The following is a 22083-nucleotide window of genomic DNA, read 5'->3' on the forward strand; positions in this document are numbered from 1 at the left end:
TTCAAATGAAACTAATATTTTTTGGATATGTGATTACGGTTGCTAAACAGTAACCAAAACGTCGGTATCTTAATGGTTAAGGGAATAAATAAAAATTTTGAATAATAAAATTCTGTACCAGATGTACGGATAGAAAACGAAGTCATTGTTAAAATTCAGAAATATTCAATTATAACCATCTGAAATCTCGTCGTTAGTAAAGTTATTAAAGATTGAATTTAGGATTACTTCAACTCAGTATGGCAAACAAACCCATTGTGCAATGTACAGTGAGACTCGTCCTTTGAAAACTATTTTTATCACGATTGACAGACGACATACAAAGATGTTCTTTATTTTTATCGCGATCTCACAATGTCACTTAAAAATAATGAGACCGTCAAAATGGACCAAGCCGTATCATATGAAGGGCCGTTTCGAGGTTTTTTATAATTTTAATAATTTGGTCAAACATAAAAAGATGTAACTTGCTTTATTCCATATAAACTAACATTTATAAAATAATCAATGTAGTATAATTCCACAGGCAACATTTTGTTTAATGTTTTAATTACATTATTTTTATACAATAACCTTAATCACACTTTATGTCTATAATTTATTTAAATATTTATATATTTATTTATAGACCGTAAATCTTAAGAACTTAAATTAAAATCAAGTATTTAAAAACAAACTGATAACGTACCTTACGTTTTATATAACCATAATTATACAGTTACAATAGGCATATACAGTTAAAAATCAGCCTACTGTTTTTGTTTAATAGGATAATATTCGATTTTATTCAATAGAAAATAGAAATTCATGAATATTTTAAGGTAGACGTATACTCATATTCTTTTTATATTTATTAACTAATATTAGTTTTAATGACTGACTCAAAAATTCCGTAGAAGGAACTTTAAAAAGTTTGATAAATTAATACTTTAACTTACTTTTTTTCAGTTTTTCTTGTGGGTTATTGTGTGTGGGTCTCATTATTTGTTTGAATATAATGATTGGAAGCTCCGCCGAAAAAGGTATATCTTCTTTAAACAAACTTGAGCAGCATATTTTAGCAGACAGGTTTTATTTCATCAACTATATATATAGATAACAAGAATAGAAGCTCACTACTATTCAATTAATATATTGACAGTCTAATGTGAATTAGTGATAAAGGCCTTTAGATAACTAAAGTACTGACAAGCAACTTAAGTACTAGGCTAGTTTAAAAAAAAATTGCGCTTAGGTAAATGAAATAATATGTTGCAACTTGGTTCTATGTTAGTAACAGGTTCATTATATATACATTAACTATTTGTTTTCATAGAACAGAGATATTATGCACTATCATATTAGCTATTTCATTTCGAGGAATATGTCCAGAACAATTAAAAGTAAAGTTATGCTAAAGAAAAATTTGTTTTGTTAATAACGTTAATGTGACTAACAAAATTAAAAATAGTATTTATTGACCTAGAACTTTCCAACTATAGTCACTCATGTAAGTAGTGAATCTAAATGAAGTGCGAAAATATCTTTAACATTATTCTGACGGGGGAAATTTTAATCATGCTTCAATTATTCTAGTGGTTATTAGTAAATGTTCACAATAATTAAAAAATATATATAGATCGCTTATAATTACTCTATATTTATTATCATTTATTTTATTTCAAAAATGCTATTATTTATCGTTTTTAAAAATTACCTGGGAATATGAGGTGTAAAAAAAATTTTTATATAGTGAGATAGATATTTTTATATAAAATAAATTAAATTAAAAGTTTAATTTTAATAGTGCTGCGGCTACATTATTTTTAACGTTTCTTACTATTATTTCATTGGGAACCATGCATTTAAATAATTTAAATATGTTGCTTTGCTATTTATCACTGTTCCTGGAAATTCAGAAAGCTTTAAGTTTTAATTTTATTTGTTATAATATAATTTAAATCTTCATCGTCATCTATATATTATTTTGCTTTAATACCTAAGTAAAAACTGTGAATAATATTTTTACATTTCATTGTTCTTACACGAAGTACAAGGAACATATATTCATAGTTTTCTCCATTATAAACAATATGTCTATGAGAATACCTTTCTAAATGTGTTCTTTTATAAAAGAAAAGAACTAAAAACATTTGATATTAAAATGTTAAAGTCGCCCTCTCAAAACATACTACCTTTTCTACGAATATTTAGTTTTCCTGACAATCTACCACTAGCTTACAAACTATATTGTAAAACATGACTCTTATCTTATGTCTGTGTAATGGAGTGTCTATATAATCATAAACACAAACATATTTGTCAAAGAAAAAAAAATTAATCTTTTAAATTGCAGTTCGTCATATTAATTCTGTTGTTGTTAAGAAGATAGAACCTTTTACTTAAGTCTTCTTAATTTATATATTTTTCTTATCTAATACAAAAAGAAAATTCAATAATGTCTGAAAGTAGCACTTTCTATTTCTATATTGTACATTTATATTGGTAAAACTGAACTTCTAATCAAAGATACAAATTATCTTTGTTTTACAATTGTGAAAATAAAAGCAAGAGTGAAAATATTTTTGTTTTCTGGTACACCTGTGTTTTTTCGGATTATTCATTTATTATCTACAAATTTTATCTTTTGAGTAGTAACTCATTTTAATTCGTCTCGGTAAATCCTAAAATAATATTGTCCAGATGTAAAAGGTTATCTTTTTTTCGTTGCTACAGTTGTCAGGGATAGAGTAAAACCGAATGAGATTGATAGGATGGGTATGTGTTAATCCATCATTGAATATTTTCTTTTAGCATCATAGATACATTTGTATTCCTGTCTACATTGAAAGGTTTTTTATAGACATAATAATATAAAAAAAAACAAGTAATTGTAACTAACTTTAAGAGTAATATTCATTCACCTAATAATAATTGAATATATGTAGTTGAGAATTATTTTATCGGCTGCATGCTTAAAAATTATTCACAAAAAGTGTGAAACAAAAAGTGAAGAATCATTTAAAAGCCATTAAATCATTAATCATAAAAATATATTCCAAAAGTTAAACCTTCCTTTTCTAAGGATTTTAGTAGTTAATTAGAAATTATAATGACCCATTAAGCAAGACTACATAAGTTCTTTTCAGTTTATGTAAATGATATATTAGAATATAAATATGTGAAAAACAGGATATTTAAATGTATTTGTCTAAATTATACCTAAATCGTAAGGCATTTATGTAAATTAGGTACTCAGCATAATTTATAAGTACGATAGGAATCTGGTATCGCAACATTTTTTTTATATCCTACTCTTGTCGTCAGATGGTAATTTTTCTCTATAGCAATTATAATATACTTAATTACTTTTACATCGATATTTATATGGAATCGTTTCGAATTAGCTGATTCTTATCAGACATTGATTAATGGAAGTCTCGAATTAAGAGTTTCAAGATACTTCTAGATATATTTGTTTCGTTATATATTAATGTATTAGTAATAGTTATTTAACTAAAATATTACAACTATAATTACATATGTGTAAGTTTTTCCCTAAGAGTGTATTCAATAAAAAAACATCTAAGTAGAGAACAAATAACGAAATAAATACATTATTTGTATTTTATGTTGTCTCAGACGAAATAAAAGAAGTAAGCTATTCAGATCTTAACTGAGATCGATTGCTAAGCGTCTAATATGTAATGAATAAAAAATGAGACGGACTACGTTTTCTACAGCGAAATTTTATCTAACATGACGCCACCGATTACAACAACTTGGCAAAAAGCTGTTTATTTGTAGAAAATAAGACATCAAATTCATATATATATATATTTGTGGAACATATGTATATTCACTCATTTATAATCTTATAATCAAAATAAAAAAAAATGTATACAAAAATAAATAAGAAGCATTGACGTTTATTGTTATTATTAAATAAAAATAACCCTTATAAATTTTTAAACGCCCACAAAAAATAAACTTGTTATAAATTTCAAGTCGATGTCTCTCTGTGTATGTGTGGCATCATAGCTCTCATGTAGATCTTCCGTTGTCCAGTTTCTTTGCGATGGTCGTTAGGTTTGCTCAATAACGGTCCAATAATGTAAGAGTATCAACTATTTTCTATAATTATAAAATTCATTGGATTTAGTCGATTAGGTGCTTCATACGTGTCTCTAAAATTGTTAAATAATAATTTATGCTTTGGGCATTAATTAATTTTAATATAATTTAGTTATTATTAAAGTTTAATTAAAACAGCCTCCATCCATAGCCTAAGTGCATAATCTTATTCTCATTCAAAGAATAATGAGTGTGTATCGTGTGTATCGGGGATCACTGTTCATGAAATGATATCATGAGCCGCAACTATTGAGCTCTTACCGGGTTATGTGGTAAGAGCAGGTCAAACATACTTTCCGGTTATATAAGGTCATTAATATGCGCAAAAGTGGAGTGTCAGAGAACACAGACTTTTCAAATACCCCTGTGTCGACTTTCCTCGGCTGAGGTGAACAAACATTAAAGAGACGAAACCTCTTAACATTCAATGGATTCACCGTGCGGGTGCCGGTCCATCGCGTTGCAGAGAGAAGAGCTTTAACGGTGCCTCGGATTTGCAACCCAGGTGTAGGTGTAAGCCCCCTATACAACGCGCATTAAACTCACACCTCCACCATACGAGCTCCTCTCTCTACCTAACCAAGGTTGAAGAGAACCTATTAGTGCAGCCTTCGAAGTACGTTCCAAGAATTAATTGATATTAGTTCTGGAAAGTCTTTAAGTAGGTTGTGGAGAGATTTTTCCGTTATACCTCTCGCTCCTACTTCTACCGCGTACAAATCCACGATGAACCTATGTCGAGTGAGTTCGTTAGTGACCTCGTAATATTTATTGACCTTGATGGCATGCTCTTTGGAGATGTTGGTTTCCCAAGGAACCGTAAGCTCTATTATCATAAGGCGCTTTAAAATTCGTGAACACGTATATATGTCTGGTCTGGAGGTCAACACACAAATATCCTCTCGGATTTTGTATTGTTTCTCATACGTATCCATCATTATAGTCCAAGCCGAAGCCGCTTTAAGGATAAAGTAAGGCTTGACGTTTGATTTTATGGCCCTAATGCCTTCTCTCATAAACCTACTGATCGCTCGTTTGTGATTATTTGCCTTTGCGCTCTGTTCACCGAAAGACTGACTTCAAGTATGATTTCCAGAACCCTATCGCGACGACGGGAGTACTGACCGCTATCCGGGATACCTTACATTCCACCAGCAAATGCTTAACAGTTCTAACTACCTTCCCACAGATATAACAAGTTTTTTCGGTACCTCTACCCCATCTTACTAAATTATTGTGACCTGGAGGAGTCATTTGAAACGCATTGAGATAAAATTTTAGCAATGCTCGTGGCCAATCATGAATTAAGGTGCGCCATTTAGCACTAGCTAATTTGATGCAAAAATCTCCTATATCTAATCACTCGTTCTGCACATCTAAGACCATTTCATATATAGATCTTATATTTAGTATTCCCATCTTGCCTTTAAAAGTCTCCAATATATACGTATCTTGGGCTTTCTTACTTGATCCTAACACTACTCTATTACTTTGTGCTCCTATCATAAACTGCTTATAGAATTGAAGTCTTGATTCTAGCTCTGGGACATTTTTGTCTTTTAGGAGCGATGTAACGACGTCATCATGAGATTTTCCCAGTATATAACTCTTGGAAACTCTTAGGTGTTTATAGAGCTCCGATGACTTTTTAGACTCATCCCAAAACTATTGTGATCCCTAAATAAAGCTGATGGATCAGCCGACAGCGCGAGCCCGAACCACAACTTCAACATCTTTATGACGTCTAAATCTAATTTTGACAGAAGGGTTTTATTAAAATCATAGACGCAGTTTTCGAGAAAGTCAGTAGTTTAGGTAATCAAACCAGGGGATATGCCATAGGCAAATCGTTGCTTTTGGTTTATGTTCATTGATTCCGGGAGTTCTAAAATATTTTACTAAAATTGATCATAATGTTAATATCGCGTTACACTTATCTTAAAAATAATATATTATAAAATAAATGTTTCTTAGTTACCTCTAAAATCTAAATATTTAGTCAAACTTAAATATTTAGATTTATGTGAATAAGTATATAAATCAGATGAACAAATTTTTGCATACTTTATACTTTTTCAAAACTCAACACGTAATAAAGGAAAATTTTTGAATAAAAATATCGCACTTGAGAAAAAATACAACCGTACTAAATATGCAGTTTGTCTTAAAATAAGGACTTTGCACTTTCAATTAAATTTTTCTTACCATTAACCATGACCTTAAAATTTCCAGCATAGGTTTAAAGTCGGTAGAATAATAATTGTTTTTGGACTGGCTAAATCAACAAATGTCATTTCAATGACTAAATGTTATGTTAAGTGACTAAACCGTCAGATTATTTTTTTTTCATACATACTTTATCTTCATCTTAAACGAACTATTTGGCAATTAATTATATTTTTCTCAATTATTCTTAAAATAGAACATATAATAATTTCGCCGTTTTAAAGGGGCCTATCATTTATAATTATAACAATAGCTTAAATAACATTAAACGTGGAGAAACTTATGAAACTTAACATAAATCAAATCTATTAGTGTGAGTATATATGTATGTACATATATTTATAAAAACTGCACTAGATATTTTAGATATGCTATTATATAAAAATTTGAACTTGAAAAGTCAGAAAGCCATAAATCCAGAAGTAGCAATAGTACATTAGCTTACGAAATACATAGATACGTAAGTGATAACAAAAACACCTCACAGGAGCTGAATATTAAATAACGTTCTTAGTTAAAAACACTCACAACAACAACAAGTGATTAGGAATGGATTATTAACAATCGAAAATTAATATTTACATTACTAAAAGTAAGGAATTACATTGTTAACCTAAAAACCATTAGTTAAAAAGTTTTCTTTATAAAAAGATGTGATAAACAATAAATAAAATTATGAAGTATAAAATAATAACAAGTTTTTATTAATTCAGCAGGGAAGTTGGTGACCTGTAAAAATACTGTTGACATCTCCAAATATGACCTTTTAGCTTTGATCAGTGTTGGGGGAAATTTTAAATCTATTCTTTTTTTCTAATGGTTTCTCACTATCATTGAGAAATGTGAAACTATTACTGTGAAATAAATCACTGTGGCAGGTGAATCTATCTAGAACGTTCTTGGTTACGACTGTCAGTAAAGAGAGTACTAAATAATATAAACTAAGCGAATAAAATTACGTATAAAAGTGGTATTATATTTAATACATAAAAAATATATCATAAACAACGTATGTTTTGTTTTTATATTAATATCTTGTTAGCTACGAAAATTATTGTTCCTTTAATAATATTTTTAAATCCTTCATAATCTCTTTGTCAAATGAATGGATAAATGTATTGTAATAATATGGTTATTGCTCTTGTAATCTTCGATGGTATTTCAAATTTAATTATGTACTTACATATATACAACCTCATTATCTTTAATCATGATTGATAAGAGGATTACGATGAGCGCTATTTCAATATTTAACATAAGATTACACACAATTTACATTAAGTCATTACTTGGGTATTACTCCGGATAAAAATTATATATTTTTCTTATTTTATTGTATTATTACGTTTTTTTTTTCTTTTACCGACAGTATTAGGAGTGCCTATGAGAGTCTTGTAAGAAAATTCCTAGAACATGCAAAAGAGTGACAAACAGATAGAAAGAGTGTAGGTACTGTATATTTTAGAAATATCAATAATGTCTTTTATAAATTTTTAAACAAGAAATAATAGAAAAATTTTATGATTATGAAAATTTTTTTTTCCATTATGTTATTATCTCAACTGCTTTAAAAGACACATTTCATCAAAAAACTTCTTTGTCGACCTTCCGCTTCTTATATATCCAATTTTTTCTAAAATTATTCCTCTTCAATACATGCCCATACAATACGCATTGAAGTAAAAGTAATCAAAAATCAATCAAATAAAAGTTTAATTTTTAGTTAATTTTACATATATATTTCAAAATTTGTGTATGCTTTTAACTTTACATTTTTTGTTAGTCTTATATATAAGATATATCAACGGAGTGCTGTAGTCTAGACTTTAGTGTTCTACTTCAAAACACGTACGTACTTGAGATGACGATAATATAACGCTTTCATTAATAATCTTGTTTTTTCGTTTTAGATGGAGATTTTTTCGAGATAAGATTAAATTCTTATAAATTTATGTTTGAAATAGTATACATTGAAAAATACTACCCGTTATTTAAGAAGAGTATTTCACAAGCTGGCGTTGTCCCTCTTGTATACTGCCTTGCAAGACCTTATGACATAATGTAATAAGCATCTGTGTTCAGAGCAGTATGCGAGAAATTAAAAAACCTTTGGTGGAAGATGTCACAGAACGAAACTGGCTGATAATAATCATAACTGTATAACAATTTGAGGTGAAGGTGAATGTACAGTAAAAAAAATAATTTATAACCAAAAAACAAAGCCATAACTTTTAAATACAAGGATTTTTAACAATATTTAACATGTGTATTCACAGAGCTGACCGTTGATATACTATTTCATATTAATTTATAAATTTTTTAATTGTAACATTTTATTTTATTTTTTGTAATTTTTTTTATCCTTTATGGGTAAGGCATTAAAGTAGCAATAAATCTTAGTGTAATGTAACATAACATATATATTTTTTAATAAAAATAAAATAAATTAAATGTTTTTTTTTATTTCGCCTTCAGAGTGGTTGCTGTCATTTATTCCTTTTGTAGGTGGAAATGAAGTTATACATAGCGAACGCCCTATCTTAGTAACAATCTTTTCATCCTTTTTTTGAAGGTGTCCAAATTATAATTTGAAGTAAAATGGTCCAAATGCGAGGAATATCAAAAATTTTTTGTATATTATTTTATATAATAATTATAGGTACTGGAACAAATTTTAAAACAAGAGTTTTTTTTACCAGTAAGTGAATCAAAAAACTTCATTTACTCGCAATTGTAAGAGAAAAGACTGAGGATAATTCTAGCCAAATTTACTTAAAAGTGTTAAAAATCTACCCATTAATGAAAAATATCTTTAAATCACATAAATCATCATCAATTATTTGCCTTATATAAAACAAATACTGATTTTCAACGTAATAATTGAAAACTCTTCAAATTTTATAGAAATAAAATGAAAATGTTTAATTAAAGTTCTGTTGTTTATTTTTGAAAACAGCGAAATTATTCATTGGATTCGCTATCATAAATTGATAAAACTGAATTTTCGTTGCTGTGTTGAAAATCAGAATGTTGTTTGAAACAAAGGAACTAAATTCTCTTGTACATAACTCTTTGGTTTGCAAGGAAATTTCAAATGCTTACATGAATATAACCAAAGTTTAAAACAATAAATTTATCCAGATATTATACTTTTAAAATACTATATAAAAGTAATAGTCCATCTTATAATGATTATATAGAAATTAGACACACAAATAAAAAATATGGACGTACACACGTTTCGTGATCATCTCACAAAGATCAGATCTGAATTCAGATCATGTTTATAAAAAGGTAGAGCCATTATATTTAACATTTTCCACGCGTGTAAAGCCAGGATCAAATTTACATCACAGAATACAAGTATTACAGGTAGCGAGACGTGTACGAGACGGTAGCAATTCTCTTGAATTATGAGATGTAATTTTCCCCCAAGGATTCATGTAAAATGTGTAAGACAGATTGTTTTAAATGTTTTTTTTTAACGATTTAAGTGAACTTGATCTATATTTTCGTAAATAGTATTGTATATAATTAACATATTTCAGATAAGAAGAAATAAAAAAACTTATATTATTTTAAAAAACATTTAATAAAACGAAAAAGTTTAAAAAATTATATTTACGTGTAACACAACGTATAACTATCTATGTAAAAATTTTTCACACAAACAGTTCGTTAGATATAAATAAATAGATTAATAAATAATAAATAAAGAAATTAATAAATATATAATTATAAATCCATTATACTTTATAAAAATTATTAAATATATTTGCTTAATTTTGGTTCTAAATTTAATAACAAGATAAGCATTGGGCAAAAAGGTAAAGATAGCAAAGCAAAATCTGAAAGCTTATAAAAGTAAAACACGCAAGGAGGATATTAAAATAATTAAAAAAGGAATTCATAAGGATTACTTATAAAAATGTTTATACTATTGTGTTATTCTATAAAGATAAAATATGAAAGGAATTTTTCGTTGTGTTATGTCACCTTATAATTGTCAAGTAAAATATAATATAAATGTTACAGAAAGGATATATTTATCTTTTGTGTAAATTTTTTGAATGTGACAGCTTAAAAAAAATAACGAAAATATGTAATTATTTTTTATAACCAACCATAATTATGGTGAAAAACATCAAGATATTGTAGTAATATCTTTAAATCCATTACTTTTACAAAATAATTTTGTTTCTCACACCATTACTTTGGAACGGAACTAACAATTACATACGGAAGTTCGGTCCTGATTCACTCCGTATTATTCGTACACTTCTTGGCATCGTATATGCATATTTATGACAATTTATACATATCATTCTACTTTTAAACTATACAGCATTTTTGTTTTTAGACTCGGAAAATTTTGCTGTAGCTACTTAATATTTGCGCCAGTTTTATTGCCAGTGATTGTAGGGGCCGCCATTAAATATTGACATGGTCATAAAAATTTCAAATTCTATTTGGGCAATGTTCATGGACGTATTAGTGTAAAATAAATTTCAAAGATTAATAGAATGTCTATTAAAAAGTGCAGCAATAACGTAGGTTTTAATCTTTATATTTCATAATATAATTATTATTAGAATAAATAGACTAGACTTATTTTCCCTTATTTTATTATGAATTGTCAGCATATTGTAATTATTATAATACGTTCAATAGTTCAAAGTTCAAAGTTGCCATAACTTATGAATAATAAACTTATGAGTTTCTTTCAAATAAGTTATGGCAACGTATTTGATCAATATCACAACACCTGAGCGTGAAATGCAAAAGACGCTAACGTATGAAACACTCTTATCTATAAGCGACTGAAAACAAATTTGGTTAAGATATTTACTTAGTTTTAAAATGTCATCAAAGAACATAATTGGCAATATGTATATTTGAAAACAAAGAAATTCTGGGAAATTGTACTGAAATGGAATATAATGGAATTATATAAATTTGTGACATCAAAAAATCAATTTTGAAAAGATAAGAGTTGTCTGCAAAAAAATATATTCTCAAAGACAAAACTGTGAGAGCTATAGAGCCCGTTAGAAATTTTAAAGAGTAAATTTGGTAAGATTTTTTTGACTATCTTAATTTTTTAAAGTACCCTCGTCAAATCTTTAAATACCAGGATTACAGAGAATTCAACACCAATCATAATAATATAGTTAGCCTAAAGCCAGTGAAAAATGCAATTTATGAGAAAATATCGATACGTAATTCACTTTATAAAGTCTTGAAAGGGTATCGAATCGGCTTATGTGGGATGACTTTAACCTACTTCTTGAAGATAAACGCAGTTGTCCGAGAAATTTGCATTATTCATGATGCGCTCCTTTTGTTAGGATCTTGAAGTTGGTCGTTATTCAATGCTGACCTGTATTTTGAATAAGATCAATTTATATATTTTTATGCCTTTATATCCATTAAATATTTTATAGGTAAGAATTGTTGATATTAAGTAACAAAGTGGAAATTTCTCTCCTTGCTGGTTTGCTATTGCAATAAATTCTTATTAAAGTACAGGTAAAAGAAATATTATGTCACAATTTTGTAGGCTCTCCCCATTTACGTCGTGACTCGTTTGCTTCGGAGCGTTGCGCTAATATTACACGCCCATAAATTGTCACGCTGTGTCTTCGTTTATTATTCCTATAAGCTTCCTTGAAATATTAGTTTCTTGATTTTTCGTCATTAAGGAAGTATATGAAACCAGTCAATGTAACATTTCGGAGTTTGTGTTAATTATATATTTTTTTTTTATTCTAGCTTTAACTACTAACCTGTACAACAATAAAGGGAAATGATACTCAAACTTACATCTACTAGCTATTGTGTTATATATCAACAGAATAACATGTTGTTAAGTTCTTTATGTACCACAGTAATAATTTTTGCATATGATTTGCTAAACAATGTTTTAAGTAAGTAATCATAGCATAACTGATTTAATAAACATAAATTTATTAGTATACAATTTTGGTATGAAAATAAGTGTAGGTTAATTTAGGCGTAGGTAACTTTTAGGTCATTCTAATTTAGAATACTATTATTATATATTACTGTTTAGTTACTTAACCTGTAGAAGGCACCGACTTCAAAAGTTGATTAGATATAAAAAAATATCTATATCTTGGCAGGTATTAATTTAGGTTATTGCAAAATAAATAAAAAGAGCGTTCGCTTGTCCAAACGAGGTGCTTAGTCAATTTCTGTGCAGATACTTATTTTTTTTTAAGATAGGTTAGGTAACGAAATAGTATTGAAGTGATTAATTATTTCTTGCTTTTTAGTCCCTATGTTCTGATATTGTTTTTGTGAAGTCGTTTTTTTTTACCTAAAAATATTTTGCCCTATATTTTCGCTATAGAAATTTTTCTAGTCTTATAACATTTTAACGTAGATACTATTGGTACCGCTCAGTTTAGAGAAAAAAAATTACAGCTGGCTTTAACTTAATATTCATCACGATAAAATTTAAGCAAGGATTACAGAACAAAGCACAGTAGAAAACAGTTTTGAAAATAAAATCAGATACATAAGATTGATTGTAAAAAACCTAAAGGTGACAGAAGGTTTATTTTAAGGAAGGCTTATTTTTCGTTATTGATTTTAACACTTGTCTTTTATCATTGTGGGATATATGAGATTACGTAATTTTGAAAACACCGGTTCCCTACTTTCTACCTATATTGGATCTAAAAAACTTTAAACCGATTCAAAACACGCTACATGGAATTCAAAATGAATTATGAAGATAAACGAGATTATTAAACATATTGTAAAACTAAGTATATATGAAAAGTACACATCGATATGAAAAAATAACAGCATCGCCGCAGTACAATTAGAATACTATCGTGCGATAATGATATCTTAAACCTTCGAGAGTACAATTAAAGAGACTTTCATATCGTTTGCCGTGATCATTATTATTGCAGAGTAGTAGAAACATCGGGTAAAATATAGCATAGTAAAATACTAAATACAAACTCTCAATGCAGTTGAAATTATGGACATCGTTTATGTGACGTCATTGATGGCCTGAAAACACTGTGAGGGCATCACTTGATATCCTTACGACATACGGTATACAGCCCAAAGACCAAAATTTTCTCTTCTACCTAAGTTATGCCCCTTTTCATAACAACATACACAACAAATAACACTTTTGGAACAATTACGGTAATAAACAAAAATACTTAACATTAATTATTTTAGAAATATCCGATAAATCACTATTTAATATTTTCTAGCTATGAATTTGGATATAAGGCTGAAAAGACCTAGTTAATCAAAAAAGTAACAGGTGTGTATAGAAATGTTGAGATAGTACGAAGTTACGTGAGTAGTGCCACCTGGCAGATGATATGTGAAACGATTAATTCGTTTAGTTGTCAACATGCGTTCGCCTGAATATCATTGTAATATCTTTGTCTTATTAAAATATAATAATATTCGCATAAATATCGCCTCATTATACATCATCCTACAAGAAATAATTACCCAACTTAACAGAGTAAATGAAAGTCAAAGACTATTTACAATTTCTCTAGTATAAAATAAATTGTAAACTATCCACGAAATAGCGTATAGTTACTCTAATATCTATATTTTTCAAAGTTAAATGTGAAATGAAAAATTCCGTTAGGAAAATAAAAAAAAAGTCACAATTCATTTATCAGAGGAAATATGTTATACGTATGCAAGTTTTTGGTAAATTTATATTATGTCAATTGATTGTTAGCGCCATTGTGGTCTATAGAAATTATTATTTCAAACATGAAAAACATAGTAGTAAATCAATTAATTTAGATTTCAAATGACAGCACAGAACCATTCGATTCAAGTGTTTATCCTTCAAATAGATTTTGTACAAATATTGAAATAGACATTAATACCTGCAAGATTTTCCAGCTATTATTAATAAAATCTAAACATTGTATATTTTATCAAAATAAAATATCATTTTGTACTAAATTTAATAACGGCAGCCTGTAACAGTTATTGTATTATTTTTTTATTTTATTTACCTTATCTAAGGATTTCTCAAGCCGGCTGTTAAGAAATATACATAAAATATTTATTATTAATTATCTTGTCGCTTAGTTGAGAAAAAAATCTATTGTGTTAAAATTCATTCTTATGAACATTTTTGTCTAACAATAAGTAACAAAATACGAACAATATATAGCTGCTACAATTTAAACAGTCATTAATGTAAATATGTATATCTTTATGATTGGAACACATTTGTATCAATTTGTCATTTAATTGAGAATTTCTTCACCTCCATATCATTCCATTTTATTACAAGTGAAAACTCGTCGTTTGGTTTTAGTTAATGGATGGTACCTGCAAAAAAATCTATTCATAGTTATGACAATAACAGTCTTAATATAATTTGTTTTCAAAACTGTAGTTTCTATAGACGAGGATATTCATTTGAAACAAAACGGAAAATGCAATAAATATAAAGGGAAAATTAAATTATACGAGAAATGCGAGCTGAATATTATATGGAATAAAAGCTTTACATTCGCGTGTTAGAAATTCCATTGTATAAAATTCTAGATATCTGCGGATATTATTTTTAAGTTTCATAAGCGTTTCTTCTTAGTGTAACTTGAAAAAAAATTTTCGAGTTTAACCACCTGCATTTTATAGATTGTTTATTTAACCTCATTTAGGTTTTTATTTGTCATGAAATAACCACTTTTGTCTAAGCTGTCGGACATCGAATGAAAATCGATAATTTTCTCTTTGTTGACAATATCAGAAAGTTGATACTTTATCTATATTACGTTTTTACGGATTTCAAAATTTGCCATGAGTAAGGTAATTAGAATATTATTGGTCGGTACAATATATTTGTCATCTCAACTCCAATTAATCGTCCGTATTCTCTGCACACACTCCTCTTTTACGAGTTCTTGTTTTACACAATTCACCCACGTCTACCTTGCGTGACCACTTTCATAGACCTTCGCAGTCCTTTTTGTAACATGACTTTTATGTTATCGTATACCACGACCTCACCAGACAAGTCTTCTATTTTTCAATATCTCCTAGACAAGTGCCACTTGCAAACTTCTTCTTATGTATTCATTTTTCATCCTATCTATTCTTGCAACATTCGCATCTCTGCCGCATACGTTCTTATTTCGTCCACCATTTTTTGAGACAACATCCTATCTACTACTTTTACAAAAAGACACACTATATTAATAAAATATATATAATTTTGAAATATATCAAATATTTCAAAATTATTAGTAAGAAATATCTCAAAAAAACAACATAGAAGCAATGTGCGAAAGAAACCCCGACTCACTTTTCGGTGATCAGTCGTTAAGGTGACATTGCTTAAGGATTTTAAGTGTTAACACTAGCAATTAGTTTTAAGGGTATTTTAAGGATAATATATACAGGATACAAGTTTATTTTGTTGTACTGACGTTTTGCAGTTTATTAATTTGTTCCTTAATTTCCCTTTTATATTTGTTTATTTTAATTAAACAATGATCGTCAAATGTCATATTATTATTTTCTTTTTAAAATTCGAACGTAATTCCTAAATAAATATATTTTTCGGGTTACATATATATTATTTATATATAATATTACTGAATAGACCTGGTCCAAATTCCTTTGAACTAGTTTAGAAGATAAGTGAAGTTTGCATTAGTTCCGAACTTAGCTTTATATAACTTTGTACTGTTCCAAGCCTGATCCGTTTGTAAACTTTTAAGTTGTCCTAAAGAATCTATTTACACATTAAATCAAAATTTATGAGATAATATTTATTATATGGTCCATTTTACCCTTTATTAACTTTGGTTTATATAGTCAATGAAAGTTTTCCTTGGCAGGAGAAACTTTGAAATGAACTTCAATATTAACCTACTTCCATAGTTATCAGATTTTTTTAGACCAAAAAACCCCAATAAAAATGAACATAAATGCGATAATACTGCTGTTTTGTATCCGTTGATTTATATTTCAACTGCTTAATTGCAGACTTTGATAATATGACGTAAAAATCTATCTCAACAGTTTTTATGTTATAATCTACCAAACCATTTAACTAAACCTTGGTGAAAAGTTACTAGGGTCATAGTTGAAGTTCTGTAGATTTAATCCATATTTGCTTTCACAGAAGAAGTCTACTGTTTAGTCCAGATGCGTGAAAGATAAATTATGCAAGCTCGCTGATTGTCCACTGAAATGCTAGGATATACGAATTTAAAACTGCCATTCTTGTAACACTCTCCAAAGTGTTTCCTACAAAAATACAGACGAATTGATAACTTCCTTCTTTTTGAAGTCAGTTGAGAATACCGTGAGGCTTATTTATTTGCTCTTGTGCTCGTTGCCAAATCCAATCTAGTCCGGTTTCAACCAACTTATGGACACTAATAAGCCTTTTTACAATTTTTTCCAAGAAGTCCTTAGTAATTATGAATTTGATAGTATCTGCCAAAATATACAAGAAGTATTCCACAACTAATCGGACTTGTATGCCGTAGAGACAAAGGCTAGTCTGAGGTGAATTACTTCCGTCGTTTTAAAGACTCAAGAACAACAAGTGAGGATACCGAGCTTCCTAATATGCTGTCTTAGAAGAAGCTTTAAGAAAGAAGTAAAAATACGATAAAACTAATAAACATACATACAAACAAAGAAAAATAGAATCAAACATATGCTACTGGTTTGACATATTGCTCAACAATGAGTCTTGGAATTAATTTTTATGTTTACATATCAAAAATATGGACATATACGCTTAATTGACTATTCATGCATTTCGAACTGATTTTTTTTATATTGTTATAGTAATAAAAATTGTTATAACATTCCCTGCTTCTCTAGTTTGGTCTGGCAATGAACGTTATATTAACAAATAACACTTCTATGTTGTTATAAAGCACCTGAGTCAACACCAACTAACTGAACCATTGTGTTTAGAATAATTAAGTTAAATTTGATACAAGCAACATTATGTTCTATTTTATAATTACAAGGAAAAATATGTAACTCAATAGTTGTTTTTACTTAGCATAGTTAAATTGAGATAAGGTAGGTATCATTGCATTTAAAATTATATTTATTTTAATACTACACCTATAAGTTAAGCCAATCGCTCATTCAATAAGTATCATAAATGCAAAAGTAAGCAATAATAAAATAGAGGCATAAAATTATAAAACAACACATAAAGAGGTATCATATGAGTTCCAGTGACAACAGATTCGAAAGGGCAAATATTTACTTAGCCTTTTAATCACCTTGCAATAAAAGAGTGGATGTAGATTTATAACTAGTAAATACCTTCAAGAAATTCATATTATCTAACAGCACTAATTTCAAAACACTATTGACTCAAATATAATTTTATTCAATCAAGCTTCCGTCATTCTCATATAACAGTGGAACCATTTTAAAGAGTTATGTTCAATAACGCCTCAGTACATGTAAAGTATGCACAAAACTCAGTCGTCCACATATATCATTGCTCTAGAAATTGAAAACACTCTAGCATAAAAATTTGTTGCTTTTGTTGAGAGCGATTCTACTTGGAAATTTATAAATTGTTCTTGTAACAGGAATATTGTGTCAACCTTATCACTATAAGTAATAAATTGTACTCCTCCATCCACTCTTACTCACCTTAGTCAAGTAATAAATGATAATCGTAGAGTAGATACCCTTAAAATTATGTACTACATGCATGTTTTTAATACTTTTATACCAGCTATACCTTAATTGATTACTATATTTATAAATAATTATAAATAATCCTTTTTATAATTTAATTAATTTAATGTTTTTTCAATTTTAGACTAGGAATGTGGTTACTTGATTTATAAACATGAATCGTTAATTTATATATATCTACTTACTCATAGATTCACATTTTTTCGAAATGATTATATTAAATTGAATTTTGAAATCGTTTATTTTTTGTATTTTCAAATCATTTTAAGGGGATTTTGATTTCTAAATTCAGTAACTGTTTTTAAACCTCGCCTTACAAATTTCTTCGCTAATACGGACTAATCCTATTTAAATCTGTTTAATCGTTGCAAAAGATGCGGAGTACACAAGAACGATTAGACCAGCGGATAAATAGTAAAAATAAACAGACCTTATTAGCGATTAGCATAAATATCAACTTCATAATTTACGTAGAGAAATAGCTCAGATTTAATTAACAATGGTATTGATTTTAAATAGATACTTTAAACATTTGACGTTCCTTAAAATAGTTAAGACTATAAGTAAAAATACACATGAATATTTATTACTTGTTTAACTGTATGTGAAGTTATAAAACATAGCTGACATAAATTATTTTTCTGTATATATATAATATATGTTTAAACAACACGAATACAACAAAAATAGTTAGTAACAAGATTTGGTATGAGTGAAATATCCACATAATTTCTCATTGGACACTTTTTTTAAAATTAGTCTTCTGAAAATAGCTTTTAACATTTGTAATAACTTCTTATTTGTATTTTTTTAAAATTTTGATAGCAACACAACTGTTTGATATCAAAAATAACAACGATTTTTACATTTTCACTTATATGCGAAAGATTTAACAGAAACATAGAACAGAAGTGAAACGTATTTAATCGCTCATTCTGTTTTGTAATAGTACTAGAATAAATGTGTGATGAATTTTTACAGACAAATTTTAAAGTACATCAAAATTATCATTATTAATTATAAAATACGTTTACAATTAGAAATATAAGTGAAATATCACGTATATATAATATTAAAACAGGAAGAAGTAAATGAAAAAAGCAAATCGATTTAGTAAAAGAATGAGAACATTTTAAGAATTTACACTCAAAACAAGCTCCAATGTGCTACAGTGAGATAAATCTCATCGCTTGAAAAAGTAACGTTCACTACAGCTAAAAGGTAAAATGGAAGAAATAATTTTAAACGTTCAATTATAACTAAACATCAAAAGTATTTCTCCTAGTATAAATTTAAAACTTAAGTTATTTTTTACAATAAGTATTAAATAAAATGTTGTCTACATCATAATTTTTTAAAACGCCCTTTTTGATCTTGTTCTTTTTACTATTGAAATGGGTTTCACCTTGAACTGTGCCCAATAAGAGAGAAGGTAGGGAAGCTATAAATACATAATAAAAGGATAAGAGTTGTAGTGATTGACACGTGTAATTCATAATTTATAGAAGCTACTATATGAAGTCCATGTCGCATCAGCTTTAGGTCTTCGTCAACTGGTGTCTTTATCGTATTCTCGGTATTTACTGGCCCGAGAAAAACTCCAACGTTAATCTGTGGGAACGGTGCGGTGAGATACCGATTGAACTGCAAATCAAACGTCGCAAGTGGAGTGGATCGGCCACACTCTCCGAAGGAACTCGGAACACATACCGAGGCAAGCCCTACACCTGACCCCTGAAGAAAAGCGAAATCTTCGCCGCCCTAAGCTGACCTGGCCGCGGATGATCATTGCAGAGGACCAAAACATCGGCAAGACTTGGAGAGACATGAAAGGCGAAGCTCAAGATCGAATGGGATGGCGGCGTACTGTGGACGCCCTCCTCCCCATCTATGGGACATAGGACCAAGAAGAAGACTATATGAAGTTGCGTCCGTGACAAAGAAACTTATGGCTCTCCTACCGAATTGTGCGGAGTATGTGTCTTTGATTTTCGTTTTTTTATAGTTTGTGTGAAAGTTTTGGAAACTTGTGCTTGATCATTAATTCCAGTACAATTGAAGCGTGAAAAGTAAATATATTAAATATGCAAATCACTAATTGAATTATCATAATGTTTCAATCACAAATAATTAAAACCAGCTCTGCGAATATGAATGAAGTGTAAATGAATATTCAAAGAAATATACAGGATTTAAAAAATCAATAAACATAAATTCTAGGTCACAACATTTCATGGGCATTTGTTTTATGAAACAGAAACAAGATGATACGTGTATCTTATAGAACCAAATATTTTATCGAGTTTTGATATAACACAACGTTTTCAAAAGTCGATCTGTTGGTTGATGCATGTAATTAAGCTTCACAAACTTTGTAAGCGATGATAAGAAGTTTGGATATTCTGTGTCAGCTAATGAGACAGCTAAGAAGTTCTTCCTTGCTGCGATTTGCTTTAAATAATACGAGTATATTAAGATATACTAGGTGCATTTTGGAATTATGTATTTTATAATGAAATTTTTAAATTCAAGGTTATATAATAATTTTTTAAAAGTGACAAAAAGTTTAAGAAACTTGGTTAAATATAGTTTGATGAAAATACTTACTTTATTATAAGAAATTGATTTATTGACGTAAACAAATAGTTCAAAAGTTTAGATTATTACAGTGACAAAATTTGGTTTTTGGTAAGCACTTGATGAGTGCTCTTATTATGCAGCCAGATTACATACTGTTAGTCAAATCGTAGACTCATACACACAGTCATTAAAAACTTTGCCAATTATCAAAGCAAATCATTAGTGTTGGTGCCGTATTTTTAAACTTTATTAAAATAATAATTAATTTGGACTTATAAATATTGGTATAAAAAGAAATTTAAAATAGTTAAATTGGAGAATATATTCTGATTATATAAGCAATGACTCTTGTTTAAATACAAATTTTAACAAAGTTGGTATCAATTATGCCTCTAAACTTTCCTGAAGTAGTCAAACTAAGACTCAACAAAGTTATTGGTTTCGAGGGCTTCTTTGATCACGTCCAACATTATTTAATAATACATCCAATAGTTTGGAGTTTGTAGCTCCAAATTTTATTATAAAAGTAAATAACAAGTCTTTATTTATATTTGAAGCAACAGTAAATTATGTCACTATTCACGTCAATGAATACTAACTAAATAAATAATTATCAAAAAAAAAAACAAAGATGTTACATCAATCAGTCAAAAGAGGAAATATATATTTAAAATGCTTTTATGACATCGTGAAGCACATACAGAAAAAAATCATTTATTTGTTTTAGTTTATACTACGGTTGTTCAAAGCCTGATTTGATAGATATCTTGGGTACATTGACCAAAATTATTTTTAATTATTTCATATCTACGCGATCCCGACTTTTAACATAAACTTAGTAAATTTAAATGTCATTTTAATCTTAGATATCATTATTCTAACAATTTTATTTCTTTTCAAAAGTATTGAAGAATGACTAATTCATGGTTATAAGATAAAAAAATTAAGGGATTACAAAGCAGAATATTCTTGTCTTTTTCGACCAAAGTATTTGAGTTGAAAGGCATTTATTATGACGATTATATCTATTTGTTATTCTTTTAAGTGAAGCTTTCTATATAATTAAACTTCATTTATGTTAAGAAACATTTTAATGCTACGTGATTATAAAGGAGATTACATCGTCTGATGACCATTAAATGATAAATAATAAAAAAAAAATTACAAGTATTTCGCCCACTTAGGGTTTTGTATATACTTGTAGATTTTACTTTCCGTGTACTAAAAAGGTTATGTTATCCAAAATTTTAAGACTCTAGATCAATCGGGACCATTGTTTAGCTTTTTATTCCTTTGCAATTATTTGCAATCTCTAAAAACGGGCGGCTAAAGTTACTGTTTGATTTAATGAAGTCATAATTTTTTTTGTGTATTCTTATTTTTCTTTGTCTTCGATATAGGATTAAAATTTTACTATTGTAAGTTCACGGCTGGAACCCTGTA

This window comes from Danaus plexippus, chromosome 19, assembly GCF_018135715.1.
Source record: "Danaus plexippus chromosome 19, MEX_DaPlex, whole genome shotgun sequence".
In the NCBI taxonomy this organism is placed as follows: Eukaryota; Metazoa; Arthropoda; class Insecta; order Lepidoptera; family Nymphalidae; genus Danaus; species Danaus plexippus.